The 24213-nt window shown below is 44.3% G+C and overlaps 1 protein-coding gene across 2 annotated transcripts in view; it reads right to left on the reverse strand.

The window, feature by feature from the left end:
* The window catches only part of SPTB (spectrin beta, erythrocytic), a 114422-nt gene extending 90629 nt beyond the window's left edge, over nt 1-23793 (reverse strand). For both annotated transcript variants that reach the window (XR_004320747.1, XM_032482187.1), the window contains exon 1: nt 23588-23793. The gene's annotated coding sequence lies outside the window, so the exon portion shown is untranslated. The remainder of the gene's footprint in view (nt 1-23587) is intronic.
* Nucleotides 23794-24213: the final 420 nt, after the last annotated feature.

The raw sequence follows: 24213 nt of genomic DNA on the forward strand, positions 1-24213 counted from the left end.
AAGTTGTGGAGACGGAAGCCCAGGGAAGTAGGGAGAGGAATAAATGAGAGCAAATTAATAATTACAGCCAGTTTCTTCCAAATGTTGGCTGGGGGAGGGTATGGAGCTTTGAGGGTGGGCAAAGGACAGTTTTATCCAATGGGAGAAGCCTGGATGTCTCTAGAGGCTCCAGGAAAACAGCAAGAGAGAGGGAAGGACTGAAGATTCAGAAGCACTTCAGATCTCCCACAGTGCAAAATTTAGCAGTTACCACCGGGGCCAAAACTTTCCAGACCCTTGACTGGATACTTCTCTTTCTCCCTCCAACACAGGGTCCAACTCTGGACTCCCTACATCAGTTAGGCCTCAGCTGATCTTGTAGAACTCCCACTAGCTAGGGCCGGACCCAAAAAAGCCACATGGGTGAGAGGAAAGCTCCTCAAATTACCCACTCCCCCTTCATCCCATCCTCTGGGATGCCGGGAGACTCCATCCCTGTTCCAGGCCAAGGACCTGCCCCTCAACAAGGGGAAAACTGAGAAAGGTGGTATTATTCCCTGGTGAACAAAATAATAGTGCTACCACACCCCAGAAACTTTCCTACAAATGAGTTCTCTGTGCACAGGGAGAGACGCTGGCTGAGAAGGGCTGCTGATGCCCCTTAGATGGGCCTGGCTCTGCGATCACCCCTTTCAGGAAGCGGCGCCTGCATGACATCATCCTGGGGCCCTTGCCCTTCATTGACGGCAACCCTCCAGAAAGCAGACGCTGCTCACCACCACTCTGGTCAAGTGACAGCAGGGACTCCTGGAACCAGTGGGCTCCATGGAAGAGAAGGGTGGCCCCCATGCACCACTAAGCAGAACACTCTGAGGAGCAATGAAGAAGACAAAAAAGCAGCAGCAGCAACAGCTTGGGAAAAGCAGCAAGAGGAGAGACCATGTGAGACAGACAGACCAACCAACCATCAGCGAGGTGCCGACGAGAAGAAGGAAAGTCTGGGTGGTTTAATAAGGGTGCCCTGACACAGAGACCCTGACCCACCGCCAGACGGCAACGCTAGTGTTTATGAAATATGACAACACCACTGTGAAAAGTTGCTCTTTATAGTTCAGGGAGGTGAAAAAGAGAGACTGTGTTGAAGTTTGCCTATCACAAGACACCATCGCCCCTTGCGCTCTGACACAACGTCACTGGCTGAAGGGAAATGGAAGCTATTTTTAGTAAGTGGCCTCCAAACTTGGACCTTCCACACAATTCGTCTTGCAGCCACTGGGACCACAAAACCCAAAACAAAAAACAAAAAACAAAAAAACCAAACACATGACAAAGCAAAAAGCCAGGGGACTGTGGTGAGTGTCTGAACACTAGCAGGGGAGTAAACTTGGGGACACCTCCTTCCCCACCACTGCCCCACTCCTTCCTGGCTTCTCTCAGCCATGCTGCCCTGCAGGGATGGAGAGGGACCCCAGGAGGACACCTGTGCAGTGCCACCCTGCCACCGAGAGGCTTGCAGGGCTGGACGCTGGGCAGAGCTGCAGAAGCACTGGCCGAAGCCCAGGCTCTGGCCCGAGGAGTGAGGCCTGGCAGATGGCAGGGACACACACAGCCCAGCTGGCCTCGGAGCCTCCTCGCCTGGTTCAGGGGAAGGAAGAAAAGAAAGCAACATGCTAATGCTGGTCTACTCCTTCCACCGGGTTAAGCAGGCAAGAGGCAGTAAGGCTGAGGAGGCGGCCTCTCCAGGCACCCAGCTTCAGGAGCAGACAGGCCTGCTGCTTTTCTCACGAGGCAGCTCACCGCTCACCTCTGGACAGAGGAGCTTCCTGAAGCTCAAGTTACAAGGTCAGGCCAGAGCCCTTCCTGAGCCTCCTCCCAGGACACTCCACCATGGCCACCTGGGAGGGAAGACCCGGTGGGAGGCAGGGAGGGAGGAGGGAGGAGCCCACCGCTGAGATCTTTCCCTCAGCATCAGACTGTCCAGCTTCTTCAGCTCCACAGACCTGCCTCTGAGCCATCTGCTAAGCAAGCTCAGCGCGACGCCCCTCAAGATGTAGCCAAGTTCCCCAAAGGAGCAAGAGCTGCAAGGTTCTGATGAGAAAATTCAGTCCTGCTTCTAGTGACTATGGGAAGTAACTATGGGCAAGTCAATTCTGTTACAAAGCCTTCTTCCACCTGAAAAGGAAGAGATCGTACTACCTAGCCTGTCCCAAAAGGATTAGCAGGAGCAAACTTTACAAAGAGAATGGCTTGAGTTTTCTTTTCTTCTCTCTTCTTTTTTTTTAAATTGAAGTATAGTCAGTTTACAAGGTTCTGTTAGTTTCTGGTGTACAGCATAGCGGTTCATTTATACATACACATATACATTCCTTTTCATATTCTTTTTCAATATAGGCTATTACAAGATATTGAATATAGTTTCCTATGCTACCCAGCAGGACCTCACTGTTTATTTTATATGTAGTAGTTAGTATCTGCAAATCCTCATCTCCCAATTTACCCCTTCACCGCCCTCTGCCCCTGTTCCCCACCCTTCGTAACCACAAGTTTGTTTTCTATGTCTATGAGTCTGTTTCTGTTTTGTAAGTAAGTTCACTTGTGTCATTTAATTTTTAGATTCCATACATAAGTGATATCATACGGTATTTTTTTTTCTCTGACTTACTTTACTTAGTATGACAATCTCCAGGTCCATCCATGTTGCTGCAAATGGCATTATTTTATTCTTTTTATGGCTGAGTGGTCTTCCATTTTATATATATATGCCACATCTTCTTATCCAGTAATCTGTCGATGGACATTTAGGCTGCTTCCATGTCTTGGCTATTGTAAATAGTGCTGCAATGAACACTGGCTTGAGTTTTCTAATCCCTCCATTCAGGGAAATAAAGGTTCCCAGGCTTTATGGAATGTCTGTCCATACAGGAATTCAAAACACCTCAGAAGAGATGGGCTCTGCCTAAAGAACAGAAGTCCTCAAGAATTTGTTCCCTAGTGGGCATCAAAGGAGGGACAACCACCACCCCAAGTGTGGAAGAGGCATTGGAATGCTGGCACAAGCTTTTGTTGATATGCTGTGGGACCTTGGACAAGTTCACTACCTCTGTGTGCAGGGAACAGAGTGCTGAGTTTTCTTTCGGGACTCAAAGAAAATTTGAGTCTGTGTTTTAATTGCCTTATCATTTGCCCATATGGTCCAGAGCATCACCATGGGGGATTAGCACCATAAACCAGTAGATGAAGAATGGGCTCCAAATCAAGTGACTCCAGAATGCTGAGTATGAGACCCAAAAATGCAGCACACCTTTTCGCAAGCAACCAGAGGACACCGATTTATGAGGGTGCCAGAAAACCACTGCCATTTTCATCTATGAGAAACTCCAATGAACTGAGAAAGTCTTTTTTTTTTTTTAGAAACTGTGCACATTTGTGGCAATGATCAAAACACAAAGAGCATCCCTTAACTCAGTTGTTAGATCTCAGAGGAAAGAAAAATTCAGATTCTGGGAACCATTTGGAACAAATGGGGACAGCCGTTCTTTGGAAAATACAAATTATTTCTAGCATAAGAGACTTCAAAGAAACACCTAAATTCTTGTCCTAAATTTTTATTTTACTTATTATTTTTATTTACTATTGCCAGGAATAGGAGAACTAGTAGTTGGCAAAAATATTTGCGATAAAAATTTTACATTATTGTAAGATCCATTTCTAATTGGACTTTGGATGCATTAATTCTTTGACCCCTTATAACACACAATGAGATTTACTAAAAATTAACAAATTCGCTACAGAGAAACCAAGCTATAATGACAATAGCTATCACTTTTGCTCACTTACAATGTGCCAGACATCTGACACACATTTTTATCCAGTCCCTAGCACAATCCTATTTGCAAGGAAGGTATCATTATTCCCCATTTTACTGAAGAGGAAAATGGAGATCAAAAAGGTTAAGTTACCTGCTGAGGCCACACAGCTAGTTAAGTGCTGAAACCTGGACTCGAAGCCAGGTCAGACCATAGCCAAAGCATGTACCCTCTCTGCCACAACACAGGGCAGGAGTTTCCACTCAAGATGAAGTTGCCTCACGAGGAATGGAAATTTACTATTCACAGTACAGTGAGCAGAGGGTGAGGATAAGTACGAGGCACACGGGTCAAAGGAACAGCTGTGTTAAGCTTGGTCTGTATCTAAATCCTTTAAAGGGTAGGGCAAGTGACTTGGGGAAGCAGTAGATTTAAAATATTCTGCAGATGAGACTTACAGGGGAAGCCAGGGGATACTAACAAGGGCACCATCTAGAGAAACTGGAAACACGAGCAGGGGATAAAATGAGATCAAAGTCAGAAGTGGTGGGAAGTCTGCTGTGGGAGAGGAAGGCGTGCAGAGCCCGGACACTCATGGGTGACTGGAAGAGAAGAGAACCGAGGGGAAGCTGCAATTGGACACTGAGTTAATAAGAGGAAGGAAGGAGGGAGAGATGAAGGAAGGAAAGGGGGAAAGCAAAACAAAACGGCAGTGTAATTAAGTATGCTTTATAATAAAAGGTCTGTGCCTGGGTCCTGCCTAGGAGAAGGGACAGGTGACTCCCCTGGGCTGCAGGAGAGAGCTTTCCCTGCTCTGTCTGTCAGGAGAGACTGCAGGGAATCAGGGAGACAGCCTGCCATTCCCCAACAAACTTGGCCTCATTTTTCTAGCCCCCTTAGCTTGACTAGATCATTCACCTCTAGCAGTTTAACCCTGGCACCATATTATTAGAGACAAAACAAAAACACACGGGAAAAGAAACAACCTAATTTGCCATTATTTAAAAATTGGTTAAATAAGTATAGTTTCCCCATACAATGGAACCATTTTGAATGAGAAAAATCTACAGGTATGCGTATGTGGAAGGATGACCTTGTGTGTTGATGAGTAAAATAATGTAAACTGTTAAATAGTATGCATAATATAAATCACTTTCTGTAAAAATAAATGGCAACTATACATTTTATTAGTATGTGTATAAAATGTTCAAAGAATACGTATCAAATTGTAGTGAATGATCATCTAGGGGATAAGGAAGGTGGATAATGAGGAACTTTCATTTTCTATGATCTGGATTCCTGCAATATTTTACATGAGTAAAACTCTGAATTACATTTGTACGTAGAAAGGAAAAAGAAACAGAAAAAGAAAAATGTGAGTGTCCCTGACCACTACGAGTATAAAGTTGTCTCCCATTTCATCTCAACAAGGAAAGGTAAAACTGCCAAAACATAAGTCAGATACTTCCCACTGAATAAAATACTTCACACTCCTAGCATCTAAGAGAATTACAGCAAATATGGCCTCATTCTTGGGCTTCTACCCTTCCCAAAAATAGAGTTTGAGATGGCAGGAGCTGGACTTCCTAGTTAAGAGCCCTCTTGTTCATTGGGCATCAAGGAAATCCTCCAGTGACATGAAACAAGGAAAGAAAGTGCATTCACACCCAGAGAGCTTTCAGGAAACAAGATGCCCCCTTATCTCCATCAACAAGGAGACTCATCTTTCACCAACTCATTGAATGAGCCCCTTTGTTTCCCCTAAAGGATCACCATATATTCTTTCCCTGCTTCTACAGAAAGTCCAGGTGCCCCAGAATTCGGAACTGAGAGGCCCAGGAGGAGTCCCAGTATAAACTTGCTTGTCCACATTTTCAAGAGAAACAGGACCAGAGACAGCAGGGCACTGAGAAAAGGGGAAGGGCATGCAGGTAGATGCAAAAGTGTGAATCTCCAAGTGTTAACCACTATATATAAAAACAGATTGAAAAAACCAAATTTCTTCTGTATAGCATAGGGAACTATATTCAATATCTTGTAACTTTTAATGAAAAAGAATATGAAAATGAATATATGTATATAAATGCATGACTGGGACATTATGCTGTACACCAGAAGTTGACACATTGTAACTGACTATACTTCAGTTAAAAAAAAAAAGTGTGAATGAACACAAGAATGTTTGCCATATAACATCGTTTCCAAATTTACATGCGCATTACCTACATCAGCGGTCCCACTATAGAGACAGAATGTTTGAAAGAAAAGAGAAGTGATGGAGCCTGTCTCAGGATGTCATGGGACAGATGCAGTAAGTCTGCCAGCATGCTGATAAAGACGACTTGATGCATCATCCGGTGCCAGGTGCCACTCAAGGCTCAGAGAGCAAACAGTCAACGTAAAGTCTGTTCTTGAGGAGTGAGTGTCACCTCACAGCCCCACAGAGGTGTGGGATGCTACTGGGACACCCATCCTGGTGCCTTGTATGCAGAAGGGGCTCAACAACCATTCAGAGCTTACACTTCATCAGTGTCAGGGCACAGGTGTGCCTGGGCTGGTCAGATACGCTAGCACTCGGTGCTTTCCAGCCTTCCAGAGACTTCCACCATCCACCAATCCTTTCTCACCCCAACTTCCTTTCCAAGTGCTCCTCTCCCTCTCAATCCAAAAATCATGTTCCCCGAAACTTCCCTTGACCTGTCTCAAACCCTCCTTTTTCTATCAAATTCTCAGAGAAGCAGTCTGCATTCACTACCTTCTCCTCACCATGGCTTCACTCCAATTCCTGATCATCAAGTTCAACCCTCCACTAAAACTACTTTCTTACAGGTCACTTGAGCTTCCTACAAGGCTAATTAGTGGCCGTCTCCAATCCTTTCCTCTCATCCCTCTCCTGCTTTAGACACTATTAACCATCCTTTTCTCGAAGCTGGATTTCCATGGCTTTGGATTCTCTTGGTTCTTTGTTCTTGGTATGTTGTTACATCACAATCATGTTCTCTAGATCCTCTTCCTCTGCCCATACCTTAAATGTGGGCATTACCCAAAGTTAAAGTCTGTTCTTTTCCCTCATGTGATCCTATCCCCTTTCTGTGCTGACTGAGGGCTGTCAGATCGACACCCCTAGTCCCAGCAGCTCCTGGTTTCCAGATTCACTGCAGCAGCTCCACCGAAACATGCTGCTGATACCTCCCACTCAACATGGTCCACTGAACGTTTTCTTTGTACCTCCTCCCCATCCTCAGAGCTGCTCCTTCTTTTAACACTTAAATCTCACAAATTAGCAACACCAACCACCCAGATACCTGAGCTAGAAAAGTCTAAATCATAGTCAACAGCTCCTTCCTCCATCCCACTTCAGTGTCCTTGGACACAATGCACCTACAAGTGAATTTAAGGACCTCAAAAATACTCTAAGACTTGAAAAAAATTGATTGGAGCCAAAGTGTGAAGTTAAGACTGTTAAAATCAAAATTAAGAATAATTCCAAAATCCCTTCAAATACTTGTGACAGCAAAAACATTTAATATGGGACACTGGTAAATTTTAATACCTTTGGTCCTTTATGTCACAGGACCCACAAAGATCAGCAAAGGGTCCAACCTTACACAGGAAGTCCAGATACTTTGGCTTCTGGGAATCTCTTGGATTCAACTCCTCCTTTCCACTCCCATTGCCCTGCCTTGAGCCCTCTGTTATATTTCTGAAGGGTCCTGAAACACAGCTGATGGTGTATCAAGTCCCTGTTCAAAAATTTTGATAGTGCCCCCAGGACCTGAAATGTAAACTACAAAGCTCTTTCCATGGTGTTCAAGGCTGCTACAATCTAGCCCCATCCTACCTCTTAGGCCCCTCTGTCACTACATCCTCCCACTCATCCTCTGCTGCAGCCACACCAGACTCCTATGTCCCATGTCCCCCCACTTGCTCCATGGAATGACCCCTCCTCTACTCAGTCAGTGGAAAACTTGCACTTGTCTCTAGATCACTTCAGATGACTGCTCTTCAGTGAAGGCTGCCTTCCCAGGATTCCTGGCCCAAACCACTCCTAGCTTCCTAGAGATTCTGGAGCAGTTTGTGACATACTTAGTCTCGCATGAGTCTGTCCCATTGAAAATCCATAAGCCTCTCAATAGCGGGAAGCTGTGTCTCAGACAATCACCTCTGCGTTTCCCGCACAGCCTAGCATGTGACAGACAATAATGTGCCCTGAAGTGCAGCCACCTCTTGTCCCTCCTCCCCACATCATCCTCTCTCTGCCCTACTGCTATGTGGTCCTCCACATCATTGCTGCCACGTGCAGTGAACCCTTAGCTAGGTCTAAACAGCAAAACTTGGAAGCTATGAAAAACATTAAGCTTCAAATCCACCATAACCATTTTTCCTAGTGTCCTAGATTTCAGACAACGAAAAAGGCTTTGGAGTCAAGCAGATCTGGGTTCAAATCTGTTGCCTGGCACTCAGTCGACTATGTGACCTTAAGCAAAGTTGGCTTGACCAGCCTCACCCTCCTCATCAGTAAAACGGGAATTATATCTAACTCAACAGACTGTTGTGAGAATTAAATGAGTTAAGGCATTAAAAGTCCCAGGCATGGCACCTGACATCTAACTGGGGCCCATTAGTAAACGGCAGCAGGAAACAGAAGCAAGGTCTCAGATTTCTCAAACCATCTGAGCTTGTCAGAATGTTCCCCTCCCCGGATGCTCATATAAAATAGAGATTCTTATACTGGCATTCTGAATTCCAGACTCATACTCCATGGTGCTGCTTGCGCATCTTAAAGTCACCAGAGAGAAATAGAAGTATAAGATACAGTGCAGCTGTTAAGAATGAAAGAAGACAATCTTATAATCTCCTGATACAGAAAGACATCCAAAGTTTTTAATCATTAAGTGAAAAGGGCAATTACAGTACAGTATGAAAAATAACCACAACACACACATATATATGTGTGTGCATATATGATACATATGTAAACATACGTATATACCAATACTTACATGTATGTGTATACGTTATCTACACATACCGATGCACATATATACACTTATAAAAACACATACCTATATCTATGTGTATATGTCTGTATGTGCTAGAAAATCTCTAGAGGGGTATATGAGAAATTGTTAACAGTGGTTACCTCCAGCAGTAGGTCTAGGAGTGCCACTTCCACTGTTCTGTACTGCTTGAATTATTTTTTACCACAGCTGTGTGTTCATGTTATAATTTTTTAAAACCAGTTTTTAAAAGCTGTAGGGGAAGGAGGAAAGCAAAATAAAATGCTGTCGGGGAGGAGGAAAAGGATGGGGAGAGATACGGAGAGAGGTAGGACTAAGCAATGGATCATGAGACCTGGGTTCCACGTAGAGTCCTGCAACTAACTAACTTTGTTATCTCCCCTCCTCTTTATCTATTTTATTGGTAAAATTGGAGAGTTGAACCAGATGAAGATGTTGAAGCTTCAGAGAAGATTTCTAGGTTATTAGATGAAGTCTGCAAGGTACTGTGAGAGTTCCTTTTATCCCTAGAACATATCTGAGTTGTTTTGCTGTTTTAAGCATTAGGTTCTTAAAAAGGAAAATACATACACTATTTTTTCATTTTGACCTCCTTCACATTTCAATGAGAGAGCATTTTCATCACTTCACAGACAGAGTAACCAAGTATAGACTGTGATCATCACTGGCCAACCAAATACGTTGCTCACTAGACTGCTGTTTGCAAAGAATTATGATGCCAGGAGTTTTATAGCTCCCAGTTCATTCTGTGCCTCTTCCGCAGAGGAGGCAGAAGGCTTATGCAAAACAAGCAGAAGGCACTCTTTGCTGTGGAAACAGGGTAAGATGTAAAGTGACTTCCCCTGGGTCAGAGCATAAACAGAGCTCACTCCCAGCACATTTAGGAAGTAGGTATTGAACCCTTGGGATCAACTCCACATCCCTCCCCCACCTGGACTAAAAGCTTCACCTTGAAGATGCGTTTCACTGCAGTCATTTTCCTGATCGTTTTCTGGGTCAGAAGCAGTGAGAGCAGCTAAACCGAGGCTGCGGATGGAGTTGCTACATTGAGGGCATGGTACTGAGTTACCTGCTCTACTACACACCCACCAGCTCACCCAACGACCTGCGGGTTGAGTATTTTTCCAGTCTCCCGGGCAAAGTGACTTCACACAGCTTTGAATGCAAGTGACCTCATTTGTCCTCACGGGCGTGGGTCCCTGCCTTGCAAAGAGTACAGACTTCCTACCCTGTAGCAGTCTGCTTTGGTTCTACCACAGTATCTCACTCTCTTTGCCTGTAAGCACCTCCATTCTTCTGATAACTCTCCACTGTGAGAGACCTTCCCGCTTCAGATTTTAAGTTAAATGTCTGGCTATTAAGATTTCCCAGCAGTCACAGAAAGCAGGTGTAGAATGTGCATATCCACCTTGCAGAGAAAGGAAAAGCCTGTTCATCTGCCCTCACCAGCAGCAGCCTAGATTTTAAATGACGAAACCGATACCAGAGCACAGCTAAAATACTACAAAGTAAACCACCCCTGAAAATAAAGTAAAAAGGACTGTTCACTCAAACAGCATGCAGCCAGGCCACCAACCTGTAGCCAAGTTGCTGGTAACCTTGGCTACGGAGTCTAGTAATCCTTGAGACGGGATCATGACCACTGGCATCCACGGCATTCTATCTAGACCTTCTAGAAGCTGCTATTAGTCGACCTCACTCTGTCACCTGTGGATCAAGTTTGCAGACTGTTGTCTGCTCACCACTGGCCTCATTATGCCCCTTAGGACTCCCTGGGGCCTTCAGTTGTCTTGGCTGAGTCCCTTCCTCTCTCTCTCCCCGCAGGTCCTCTGCACGAAGCCTAACGTTGTCCTCTGCCCCTCTCTGTCCCAGGCACATCTTTGCAAGGTGTTTTGAATGCCTTCCATTTATCAGTTCATCTCAAAACCCCTCCACATGTTTATAAATGCCTAGCACCTCCACTCACTGCCTTTGGAAGCTAAAAACCAGCTCCTATCAACTGTTGGGCACAGAACGCAGTGAAGGAAGAGAGCGGTTGGATTGCAGTGGGAGTGTGTCCATGACAGAGAGTTTTGTTGAAAGAAACAAAACACTCTCAAAGGCCTGAGCAAGCAGTGTTCTGGGGAGTCCAGCCACTGGTGAAACTCATTTTTTGTCCACATAAGGCAGAAAGGAGGGCAGAGCAAACCAAGTAATAAGCGCTGTACTATTTTGCAAGCTAGTTTCTACTCTGATATGCCTTAAGGACAAACAAACAAGTTAAACGCACCCAGAAAAAAAAAACTCTATACGGGAATTTTGGGGTCTTTTTCTGAAATGTTTTTCTTAACTCTTTGCTTTAAAAAACAGATCTTGTGTATATCAGCCTGAAACACCCACTCAAAGAGCCTTTCATAGCTGCATTCTGAGGGTCAGCGTCAAACATTCACTGAAAAATGAGGTGGGAGTGACTGTAATCTTGATGAATAACTAAATTTTTCTAGTAATTGACATGTTCTGATGATGTCAGTTAAAAATCAGCTGTTACTTTTCCCTCTGATAAATGGAAAGCAACTGGGGAATACAGAGGTGGGAAGACAGCCTCCACTCAGGCCTAGAGCATTCCTCTTAACTCCTTACCCAACCCCACCAACAGCGACTGTCTTCCATCAACTCTTCTTCATAATTTTCTATAGGTCAAAACTGGGGGGATTATTTTCAGTGTTGAATATTCTTGAAACTTTCCCCGTCACCCAATTCAACCAGCATTTCTTGAGCACCACACATGAGCCAGTCGCTGAGTCAGGCACCAGCATCCCCATGGGTACCAGACAAATGTCCCTTCTTCAAGGAACTCATAATCCAGAGGAGAGTCAGAGCTATACACGACCAACCAGGGAACAAGGTGAAAAGTGACAGTGCGAGAACTCAGAGGAGAGCATGGTGCCTTCTCGGGTTAGGGAAAAGGGAAAGCATCAAAGGGGTTAGGTTTGAGCGGGGCCTTAAGGGATGTATGTGTGAGCTCACAGCTGAGGAAGGAGAAGGACATGCCAGGCCTAGAAAACAAAGTCATGGAGGCATGAAAACGTACCCAAGTTTAAATAGTCATAAGCATCCAATGTGGGGTAAGTGGAAAGGGAATGAAGTCTGGAAGGGAAGTTGCAACAGGCTGTGAAGGTCCCTGCCTGCTTTATTTAAACTTTTATTTTGGGGCAGTGGGGACTCATGAAGGGTTTTAAAGCAGTTGAATGACTCAGTCAGATTCATGTTTTTAAAAATAATCTGAGATCAGGGTGTGAGATGGGTTAGAGAGATAGAGACTGAAGGCCAAATATTCAAACATAAGATAAGAATAGGGACAGTGGAAATTGAAATAAAAGGAACTAACGTGAAATTCTTAGAGGGAAAATGAATAGGAGTTGGCAGCCAACAGGCTGTGAAAGTGTAAAAAGAAGACAAACCAAAAAAGTTGCTGAGGTTTGTACTTGGGAAGATGGTGACAACATGAACCTAACTATGAAAACAGGCAGAAGAGCAGGTTTAGGGGCGAAGCAAGGAGCTGAGATGTCCTATGCTACACGGTGAGTTTGAGACCTCTTCTTACAACCAAATAAGACAGCTAGCAGACAGCTGTAAAGCAGACCCGGAGCTGAGAGGAGAGACTGAGGGTAGAGATAAGGATTTAGAAGCATCGGCAAGCCCAGCAATTAAAAACTGGTAGAGGGGAAGGAGCCAAAAGAGAAGAAAGAACAGATAAACAGCAAGGTCCTACTGTACAGCACAGGGAACTATATTCAATATCTGGTAATAACCTATAATGAAAAAGAATACAAAAAAGACATACATACGTATGAGTGAATCACTATGCTATACACCAGAAACCAACAAAACACAACACAACACAACTATACTTCAATTAAAAAAAAAAAAAAAGAAGAGGAAATGGTAAGCAAGCTGAGAGGAGAAAAAGAAAGCCAAGGGAGGGAATGGTTTCAAAGCAAAAGTGGTTAACAGTCAAATATTGTGGAGACTTAGGTCTAGAAGGAGGCCATCACATTTGACAGTATCAGACCCCTTCCAGAGCAGTTTAATACAGCAATACAGAGTGTATATTATAACAGTGGGTATATTGTGCAGTACTAATTAGCATCTTCGTCCTCAGATGTCAAATAACTATGCGGGAAGTAGGATTCAGAACATTATTTATTAAAAGCTAATCAGGGGATTTAAGCCTATTAGTTTAAACCATTGAAAATACAAAGCAATATATAAAGGTATACAACTAATTATCTCTCTAATTTCAGACAATTAAAGATGCAGGATAAAAGAAAAAACGAAACTCTTAGAATTAAGAGCCATGGAGTATTGATGTCCACACAAATATGGTGTGTACAGTGATTCCAAGCAAGCACTCTAGAATAAATACACCAGGGGTCAAGTCTAGCTTTGATCTTCTAGGTCTGTAATCTTTGGTAATTAAACTTCTCTAAGCCTCATTTTTCTCACCTGTCTAATTAGGATAATAATAGAGATAACACATACATGTAAAAGCTCTCAGCATAGTGCCTGGCACATAATAAATGTTGACACTATTGTGATAACTCATTATTATAACTATGCAATTATTATAATAATGCTTCATTTAAAAGTATTTACTCCTTAATTTTTTAATTTACTCTTCAATTTTTTAATCAATAACTATTTTGAGCCAGTTCCTCTACAAGTACCAAGCACAGCTCTAGATGCTAGGAATATTTAAAAATTTTTAAAAAGAGTAAGACAATTCTCCATCACAAGAAGCATGGTCTAAAGGTGCAGAAGGCAAGATGACAATCAGAAAACAAGATGATCCTTCCTGTAACAAAGGAATGAGGAAGTGCTCAAACTATGCAAGAGGAAGCACTGGGTGCTACCCCAGGATCTGGTGAAGGATAGGGGCTGTCAGGCAAGGCTATGAATGAGGCAACACTCAGGCATTACAAGGACATCTGCAAAGAAATTTTAAGGATAATAATAAATATTAAGATGCCATTAAACATGCACACAAACACACACAACGCCTGAAAAAAATGTCAGAAAAAGAAGGTTCTTTGCCAAGGGCAAATAGCAAGAGAAAAGGAGCTGGAAGCAATCCAGACTCTTGTCATCCAGCTCAAGGAGATATTTTGGCTGAAATAATCATCATGTCGTAATATTTACACCTTTCCCACCTGAGTTCCAGCTACATGTTCTACAAAGCAAATTAAACATCTCCTGCCTGTCCTCTAAAAGTCTGCAGTTTAAAAATAGGTAACTAATGTATGGACAAATTCAAGAACTTTGATGACAAACTATCCCCTCAAGACAGTGTTCTCAAATGAACAATTTTCAAGTTCAGCTTGGTCTCCAAGGTGAGGATGTCAATAAATTTTGTCCTTCCCTTTGGAAACAACAAATATCAGGGAGAAATATTAAAACTGCATGGTTTGGTTTCTCAGAAAGTTAAAAATAGGATGATCCAGCAATATACTGAAGTATACTTCTGAGTATACACCCAAAAGACATGAAAGCAGGGTGTCAAAGAGATGTTTATGTATCCACATTCATAGCAGCTTTATTCAAAATAGCTGAGAGTGGAAGCAACCCAAGTGTCCATTAATGGGTGAATGGATAAACAAAATGTGAAAAAAATACATACAATGGAATATTATTCAGCCTTAAAAAGGAAGGAAATTCTGACATGTGCTACAACATGGATGAACCCTGAAAAGATTATGTTAAGTGAAATAAGCCAGTCACAAAAGAACAAATATGGTATGATTCCACTTATAGGAGGTATCTAGAGTGGTCACATACACAGAGACAGAAAGTAAAGCGGTGGTGACCAGGGGGTGGGGTGTGTAGGAAGTTAGTGTTTAACAGGTATAGAGTTTGAGTTTTGGAAGATGAAAGTTCTGGACAAGGATGGTGAAGACGGCTACACAACAGTGTCCATGTACTTATGCCACTGAACCAAACACTTAAAATAGTTAAAGTGGTAACTTTTATGTTATATATACCTATCATAATTTAAAATAGTTTTTTTTAATCAAATGGTTTCCATGCTTGTTAAATACCTGTTCTTTGTCATTTAGGGGCAAATTAAAAACATCTTTTCAACATTTAGAGGCAATGCCATCTGAAGAGGGGATGAGAGAGTGAGACCAAGCACATTAGAAAGTTCTTTATCCAAAGGAGCAGCGTCCAATTGTCATTCCCTGAAATGGACACCTTTGTAACCCACTAAGATGGAGCTGGCAGCCATCATCTGACAAGCTTTTTTTTTTTATTTTTCAGTTTTATTAGGTAGAATTGTTATAATTTGACTGCACATATACAATATATTGCATGTAAATACATATATACAATATACTGCACATATTTTTAATTTACATATATGTACATGTTCATTGTTTCTAAGAATGTTTTGAGTTTTAGCTTGTTAAACTTATATAGTTATCAAAGGAATAAAGCCAACTGCAAAATAAGAGTTAATTCAAAAAGATACATACACCCCACTATTAACAGCAACATTATTTATAATTGCCAAGATATGGAAGCCTCCTAAGTGCACATCAAGGCACTTATGATGAATGGATAAAGAAGATGCAGCATATATATGTAATGGAATACAAATCACTCATGAGAAGTTTTAATTACTATAACCCTGTTAGCAGCATCACTCCATTAGGGAATGACTTGTCAAAGTGCACCTTTCAAAAATTACTAACTGAAATTATATGTGCAAAAGCATTAGGCAGGGCTTTATGTAATTCATATATCAGTTCTTGCCCTTAAGAGTTATCCAGTTGAGCAAATAATAGACACAAGAAAAGTTAAATAACAATGAAAGAAGTCCGTGATCATGTTCAATTAGTAGTATATGTAGCTAGCCCTTTAACAAACTTGGAGAAGGAAGAGATTACTGGGGGTTGGAGTGTTCCAGGAAGACTGATGGAAACTCTGGAAGAGATGTTCAGGACTCAGCAAGTAGAAGCAGACGAACTTGGTACAAGTAGTGGGTTGTGATGGGAAGCAGTAAGAGATAAGGGTAGAAAGAGATCAGAGCCAGTTTACAATAGCTCTTAAAAAGTAACTTTCTGAGTTTGGATTTCCACCTCTACCCACAGAGAAACCATTGGCGGTTTTTGAGAAGGGGCACTGTATGAACAGTGTTCCCAAGTGGGATGGCTTTGGAGAGGAAGACTCTCAACTGGTAGAAAGCTGGACTCCAGGCCACTGAAGTCTCTACCTGAAGGCCACTAAGTCACCAAAAATGAAACCAAACATATGCGTTTGCTAGGTTAAAGTTATGACTTTAAAATGTGTCAGGCCCTAGGGTTATAAATGCACTGAATTTTTCTTGAAGGATACACACAAAGCTGTTGACACTGGTAACTTTTTTAGGAATTGGACTGGAGGTAGGGGAAAAAAGACTTTTACTTTTCATTGTATACCCTTGTACAGGGTGGGTACACTTCCCAACCCTGTGCGTGAATTTACTTTATAATTTAAAAAATTATTTTTAATATGGCAACCAGTAAGTGTTAAAAAGTGGGCTCTAACCAGCAAATTCAAACCATTTCTAATTACGAAGTGAGATGTTATCTCAATCTTGTTTGTGCCGTATCTTAATCTCTATCACACATAGCAGAGAAGTTGTGAGAATGACCTAAAAGCAACGGTACAAAGCAGAGAGAACTAACTGCACATCTGAGGCTTTACTTCAAAACAAACAGATGAGTCACCCACAATGAAACACCTCCTTCTTGATGTATTTTAATGAAAAGTCTGCCTGAGTCTACTCCAGATCAACTCCTCAATAAAACAACAACAAAAAAAATAATAGGCCACAGTACATCCAACAAAGCACATCTCCATCTCAGTAAATGGCCTTTTCATTCTTCTAGTAGCTCAGACCAAAACCAGTTGAGTCATCCTACTCTTTTTCTCCCATCTTTGATATCCGAATTCCATCAACTCTACCTTAAAGATCTATCCAGAAGTCAGCTGCCTCGCACCACCCACCACCCCACCGTCACCCTGGTCCATTATCTCTAACCTGGACCACTTGCAGTAGCTTTCATTCCATTCCCTGCTCCCACTCTTGTCCCCCACAATAAATCTTCCACAGGATAACCAGAAAGATCTCCTAAAACACCAATCTGAACAAGTCACTCCCCTGTCCACAACTTCCTGCAACTTCCTATTGTGTGGCTAAAACCCAAAGACCTTGCCTGGCTACCAAGCCTGTGAGATCTACCCTGTTCCTCCCCAGTGTCATGTCCTGAGCTCTCCCCTGGCTCCCTCCACTCCAGCCATGCTGACTTCCTGCCCACTCCCTGGACACAGCAGTGACCCCACCTTCAGGCCTCCCCACTCAACTCAGATCTCTTTCCCCAAACATCCCCATTCTCCTCCCTTGCTTCATTTGGGTCTCTGCTCCAACGAACTCATCGGAGAGGCCTTTCCTGACCTCCCCACCTCAACTAGTAGAACCACCTCCCTCTCCTTCCCTTCACAGTTTTTTTTTCTCTTGACATCACCTGAAATTATGATCTATTTGATCGGTTGTCTGTTGTTGTTTAGTACCTGTCACACTCGGCTAGAATGTGTGCTCTGTGATGTCAGACTTCTTTTGCCATCCTCACAGCTATATCCCCTGGGCCTAGAATATGTCTGGCAAATAAATGAGAGACCAAAAAATATCTGTTGAAGACTGAGGTAAGTACAAATCAAGGTACCTGGACAAAAAGAGGTTTCTGAAGCCCCAAATGAGGCATATACATAACAATGCCCAGCATATTTGGGGTAAGAGAATGAAAAAGCCAAAGCATCGACTGACAGGCATATCCACTGCTTATCTACAGCATACTGGGAATCCACATGGATGCTCAACACTAATTCATACTTTGTGACATCACCTGTGTACACACTGGAGGGCCATTCTTAAGGTTTTGCGACTAAAGAGTAAATACTATAATAACTTTCCTCCTCGCTTCCTCCAGAATCAATGAACTTAGACTGCGAAAGTCCTGCTGAAGAAAGAAAGCAATCACCATCTCAACCAGAAGGCTCAGAATATTCAATTATTCCACTGGGAAAATCTGGACAAAGCCCCAGCCTTGGAACTAGGCGACTGGGTCAACATCAAGTTCTGCCACAAATTCAGGAACCTTGGGCAAATCATTGTATGTTTCTGATCCTGTTTCCTTGACTGTAAAGCAGGAATGACAACACCGTCCCTGTTTCTTCACATGGTCATCGTAGAATAAAATGCGATGATGCACTTACAAAGGCTTCCTGAAAACTAAGCAGACTATGTATCATGCGTGATCATCGTCTTGCACTGGCTTATCTCTAGTTCACATTCCCTTCACTGACCCTGGTGAGCTTTGTCTAAACAAGGATCTGAGCAGGTCCCTTCCCTGTTCAAAACATTCACTGATTTCAACTTGAACCTCCAATGATTCAAGCTTCTTCACAAATTGAACCAAACCACTTTACGGTCACATCTCCAGTCTGTTCCTGGACTGTGGCCGATACTCCAGCCACACAGAACTGCGCCGCGTCCCCTAATCGAATCACGTCCTACTGCACGTCTATGCCAGGCTACGCTACGTGCCTAGGGCCACATCCCCCATCCACACCCTTCTTCCATTAGGGAAATCCTAGACACTCTCCAGCCTGGAATCAGACGCTTCCTCCTGTGGGCTTTATCTCAGGCACCCTGTGGAATCACTGCTTGTTTCCAAGTCCCTTCCCCTACCAGACTAGCAGGTCTCCATCAGAACCCTTTTTGTATCCTCAGCATATAATCGGGTAATATATACAGTAGGTAGTGAATGTTTGCTCTTCCTGAATATGTCTCAAATGGCTCTCTCAGGCCTCTCCAGCTCTAACTCTCTATGACTTACGGCTTGGGGTCAGTATTATGAAAGGCCTTTTCTTATTCTTCCACCCCTGAGGAGATATTCTAGAAGGTGAAGCTGATTGAACACTCCTATGGGGCTTCTGGAAACAGGCAGGAACTGAACAGAGGGACAGAATGAGGCTAGGGAACTCTTTCCAGTCCTCTTAAGTCTTTGAAGTGTGCTTTGTTTTATTTGAGGTGCTAGGAATTCTCAAATGAGACACACCCTTATTTAAGTCTGGTAAAAATGGAAATGATATTCAATTTATTCATTTTCAGGATGATCCAAGTTTCTTCTTTTCATGGTGGAGGAAACTCCTGAACTGACTATAATTCAAAGCAATTACTGTTCTTGAGCTGTCAAGGTGCCCTGTTATTCTTTTCATAAATATCCTGGAAGATCTGAGCCCAGTTAGTACAAAGTCTATTTTTTTTCTAGCTCTGTATCTTTTCAGTTGCTAAATTTATAGCATTCAAATCAAAGGAAGAAAGGAAGCCCCACTTTTGCCCCCACTGCTAACATGATATATGTCTGGATTTTAATTGCCCTTGTAATTATACCCTTGGCCAGGTCTGCACAGGTATAATGTAGAAATGAAACATTATGGCAAAGCCTGAAAAGGCCTCGCTGAGGTAGGAAAATGCGATGGCTTTGTAATATCTCCAGCCACCAGGAGAAGGGAAGAGAAAGATGCCGAGGAGGCTGGCAATGTCATAAGGTAGCCAGCAATCCATGAAGGAAGGCATTTTCTGTCTATGACCACCTTCAAGACTGTGTGAGCTGTCAGGCAGGGAGGGAATCCCCTGGTGGTTTGATATTTTGCTAAGGCTGACTGAAAATGGAAGAACTAGGATTGCCTGGCTGTGAATTAAGAAATAAGCACAGCGACAAAGGGAAACAGGCTATGACGTTTTCTAAATATTTACCAAGGGGAGGTGACAATTCACCGAGTGGAGCCAGACCTGACAGGGTATTCTCCTGACTGCCTCCTGCACCTTCCTTCCATCACCATCTCCATCTCTAAAAGCAGGTGACCTTCACCTCCTGGGTTATTGGAGGAAAAACTCCCTCTCTGTGATAAACCCAGGTGCTCCGTGATGATTCTGGCACATAGACCACTGCATTTACTGTTCCTCCCCAGATTTCTCATCTAAAGTGGAGGAGTAACCAAAGAACTCTCTGTAAAAAAACTGTGTCAATACAAATGACTCTTAAAATACTTCTTTCCACAGTAGTTTTCAACTAGTAATATCCACAAGACTTCAGAACCCAGTGGCCGTGAACTTCCCTGCCAGTCCTCATTACAAAATCAAATTTCTCATCAGCCCACACAGCGCAGTTATTTTCATTCTTGAGCCTCCCAAGTCAATTGATAAATGTTAATCTGCAGGTCAAGCTTATTTCAAAAATTAAGAAAGGTACCTTATTTCACTTGAAACCTCCTCCTATCATTTCAGGTGTTGGGCAGAGAGTATAATTTTGCGTTTGATTTTAAAATTTGGAATAACACACTTCAAGAGCAATTTGGTGACTGGGTTTAGAATAAAACAGGTATCTGATAGTCCCAATAATTCCCAAAGTCTTTTCCTTCTCCACTGCTCCAGAAATGCCACATAATTATTTGCCTTAAAATATTTGCACTGTCTAAAGATATCTATTGCACAAAAATGCATATACTTGTACACCTAACAGGCATGGGAAGATGATGGAAGAGTTAAGAGTTGAATGCTCTGAATGCTCATCAATGTCTTCTTTCCTGTCTCCAATACCTGCCTTTTCTTTTTCTTTTCTTTCTTTCTTTCTTTTTTTTTTTTTTTTAAGGTTTCACTACGGTTAAAGTATTGGACACTAAAATATATCCTCTCACAATCTCCCTCAAAGGAAAGAAAACGTCAGTGGTTTACTATTAAGCAGGACTTTAGGAAATAAACTCAACCCTGGCCTTGAGAGAGAAAGACAGGAAAGAAATGGATAGAATGAAAGAAGCATGGGAGGCACATACCTTGGCTGCACAAAACAACCAGGTAAATTACAGGTAGGTCTCACCTTTAAGCAAGTAGCTACACAAATAGAAGGCGAGACTCAGTGACCTCTAAGGTCCCTTCCCAATCCAATAGCATTTGTCTCATGAATTTTTCATAGTCCTCTTCCATCCGATCACACTGTCCCCATGCATCATCAAGCCCTCCTGGCCTCTTCCACGACTGAAAGCAGAATCTGTTTTCAAAAAATCCATGCTTTGACTACTGCCAAAATTACAGTTCTGTCCTTGAAACAATGACCTGGACATAATGGACAAGGCTAAATACCTCTGAGCAAGTAAGTGTCCGATACCTTCTTCAGGTACTATTTTTAAAGCTTCTCTGATGTCTGCAGAATTATAACCCCAGGACTTGAGACTGAAAGATTGGAAGCTAATAGACAGTCCTATAACCCAATCTTCCCAACTTGTATTTCTATATCCCCTGCCAACTGTCAGACCATAAAAAGAGGGTGGAACTGAACCGTTGAGTTTGAATCCTGGCCCCACCTCTCATCAACGTGTGACGTGAGGCAAATTATTTAATCTCCTTGAATTTGTTTTCTCACTTGTAAAATGCTGATAATATGAGCCACCTTGCAGAGTTATTGTGGCAATTAAGTAGGATAATATAAAGAAAACTCTAAGCATTCATTTATTCATTCCTTCATTCATTCATCAAAGATTAATTAAGTGTCCACCACCAGCCAGGCACCTAGCTAGGCAATGGTATGTAAAAGATAGGGGAAAAAAAGAAAGCTATTATTATTTTTATTTACCAAAAAATGGCCTGTTTCCAGAACTGTGATAGAACTGTCCAATTTTGACTTTAGTTCAAAACTTTCATTCATAGCTAGTTTGCCTAAAAGTCACTTTTTGTTTGTCATATAGGATCCCAGTGGGAGTGAGCCTCCTGCCATAACTTTACCTACCCCAAAGCTAATCATCTAACAGGTGTTCTGCTAGAAGACCCCTTCAGAACACTTGGAAGAAGCAATCAGCAGCGCAAAAGGTAGTATCTTGGCTCTCAGCTGGGCAGGCCGCCCAGGAAAACTTGATATGCCTGTGCTACAAGACCCATCCTGGATGCCTGGGAGGTTTGAGGTGCTTTCAATTCCATGAGCGGACTGAGTCTTCCGAGAATTTGGGATTAACAGGACTGGCTCATCCCCAACCTTTCTGACTGGACCACTTATCAAGCTATGAGCAACAGCTAAGGGGGCAGTCTGAAGGCCACGTTTTCTTAATGTAGAGCTTATGTTTTTCAGCTGTACTTTAGAGTGTGATAAAGTTCTGTACAAATGACCCACCTCTAAGGAGTCAGTTGGTTTCAAGTCTGGTGGGCTCTTTAATGTGAGCCTAATATTCCTTTTCCTAACTAGCCAGCAGCCTCCAGGCAGGTACAAGCCTAGCTGTATTGGGTACTGAGCATTCAGTACACTTAACTATTTTGCATTTACAAAAAAACAGTCTCCAAAGACATTCTGGAACCCAGGGCTTCTAGCAAAAGAGTTAGTCTGACGTTGGAATAGGAAATGACCTGCCCTGGGTCGCAGGATCAGAGGACGGTCAAAGAGGGAATTCTGGAATAAAATTTGGTACCATCTGCGAAGTTAAGAATAGGTTAGTGGATACTATAGAGGTGCCTAAATTTTTGATTGGCAGACTCTTCTCATTCAAGAGCCACCTGAATCACTTTCCTTAGGAACTTAAGTATATAGATCATGACTAACTCAAGGCTGTGGATTTTACACGGCTGCCTCCTACCTGGAAGTGACAGCCTAGCCTCTCCTCACAGGAGTACTGGGTACAAAAATACTGTCACTATATACCCTCCTCTCCCACTGATGTATCTAAAATTAAAAAGAAAACTGTGCCTTCTTTTCATTTTCCTTCAGCCAGTTAAGCGTGTTATTATTAACTCCTGGCACCTCTAACTGTTCGCTGACAACAGTGGTTTAGACATTAACAGGCTGTAAATCCAGACCCTACCTGGGGCTCGTTGTCACGGAAACGATACTCAAGCCCACCACTACTTCCCCACCCTTGGAAGTCTGGGCGAGTTGGTGGGAGTTGGGGATTGTTTTAAAGCTCCTGTTATTTCTCCCACTTTCTGCTATTTCTCAGGGCCAAGTTGTTGAAGAGGAACTGGTGAGACAGGTGAGAGGAGAGTGGACCGTAGAAGCCTGGAGGAGAGGAACTCTTTGGGAGAGGAAAGGTGGGGGGTCCTTGGAGGATGGCTTTGGGCACCCTGATTTTTCCTCCTTGGGTTTGCAACCGGCCACTATCCGCGTCGTTCCCAATGCCCGGGGGCCGGGCCCCTCCGCTGTCCTGTCCTCCCTGCCTAGGCGCTGGGCTGCCCGGGGAGGGCGCAGACAAGTTCCCCAGAAGGTAATCTCAGCGGCCCCAGGACTGAGAAACCAGGAGCAGGAGGCAGAGAGGGCAGTGCGGAGGTCGGACAGGCTAGAGGCAGAACCCTCTTCGTCCCCGTGTTGGAGTCCTGGAGGAGGCAGCTCGGTACCAGCACACGCACCCCCTCACCGCCCTTCCAGCGCCCCCGGGCGACGCTCCAGGATTCGGCTCTCCAAAGCAAGCGCCGAGCTCGCCAAGCGCCTCCGAAGCCCACGCGGATTCCCGCGTCCCGGGGCAATCGCTGCCGCAGCCGCCAGGGCCTCCCGCGGGCTCTACGCTCGGCACCCAGGGCTGGGCCCCCACCCGGTCCCCTGGGACCCGCGCGTCACGCGCCCCCTGGGCCCTGCGCCTCCTCTGCGCTCGCACCGCGCGCCCCAGCTTCGCGCATCCGCACTAGCACCCTGCTTCCCCGGGCCGCCGGGCCCTCCCGGGACTCACCTGCGCTGGAGCTGTAGCGACGGCCACCCCGAGCCCGGGGGCGGCAGCGGCGGCGGCGCAGGGGAAGGAGGGCAGCGCGGGGCTCCTGGCACAGTGGCCGCCGGGCGCCTGGTGCTGCCGAGCCTCGGACCCGCCCAGAGATATAAATAACATTATCTGAGGAGGGACATTCCTGCCGGGGGACATCGCTGCTGCTGGGACCAGATAGTCCCGCGGCGGGGGCGGGGAGGCGGGGCCGCAGCCTCCCGCAGCGCCAAGCCCAGCCTCCTCCTTCCCCACCCACTCCCGCACCTGCCAATCAGCCTCCGCGTCCTGGGCCACCTGCCCGGCCTCCGCCCGGCTCCCGGGGGCGGCGCCCGGCTCCCGGGGGCGGCCTCCGCCTCCCGGCGGGCCGCCAGAGACCGAGGAGCTAGAAGCAGGAGTCGGAAGCCCGAGCCTCCCGCAGCACCCCATCGCCGTTCACTTCCCCTAACCGTGCGCTACTCCGAGCACCCTGCGGCGGGGAAAGGATTTGGCTTTGCAGCTCCGGCCTAATTAGTGCGCCCGGAGCGGCAAGCCTAGCCACGAAAAGCCCTCCACCCTTTCCCGCCCTGCTTCTCCACTGTATACAGTCAGGTTTTTAAAAT

The sequence above is a fragment of the Camelus ferus genome, chromosome 6 (genome assembly GCF_009834535.1).
Source record: "Camelus ferus isolate YT-003-E chromosome 6, BCGSAC_Cfer_1.0, whole genome shotgun sequence".
Lineage (NCBI taxonomy): Eukaryota > Metazoa > Chordata > Mammalia > Artiodactyla > Camelidae > Camelus > Camelus ferus.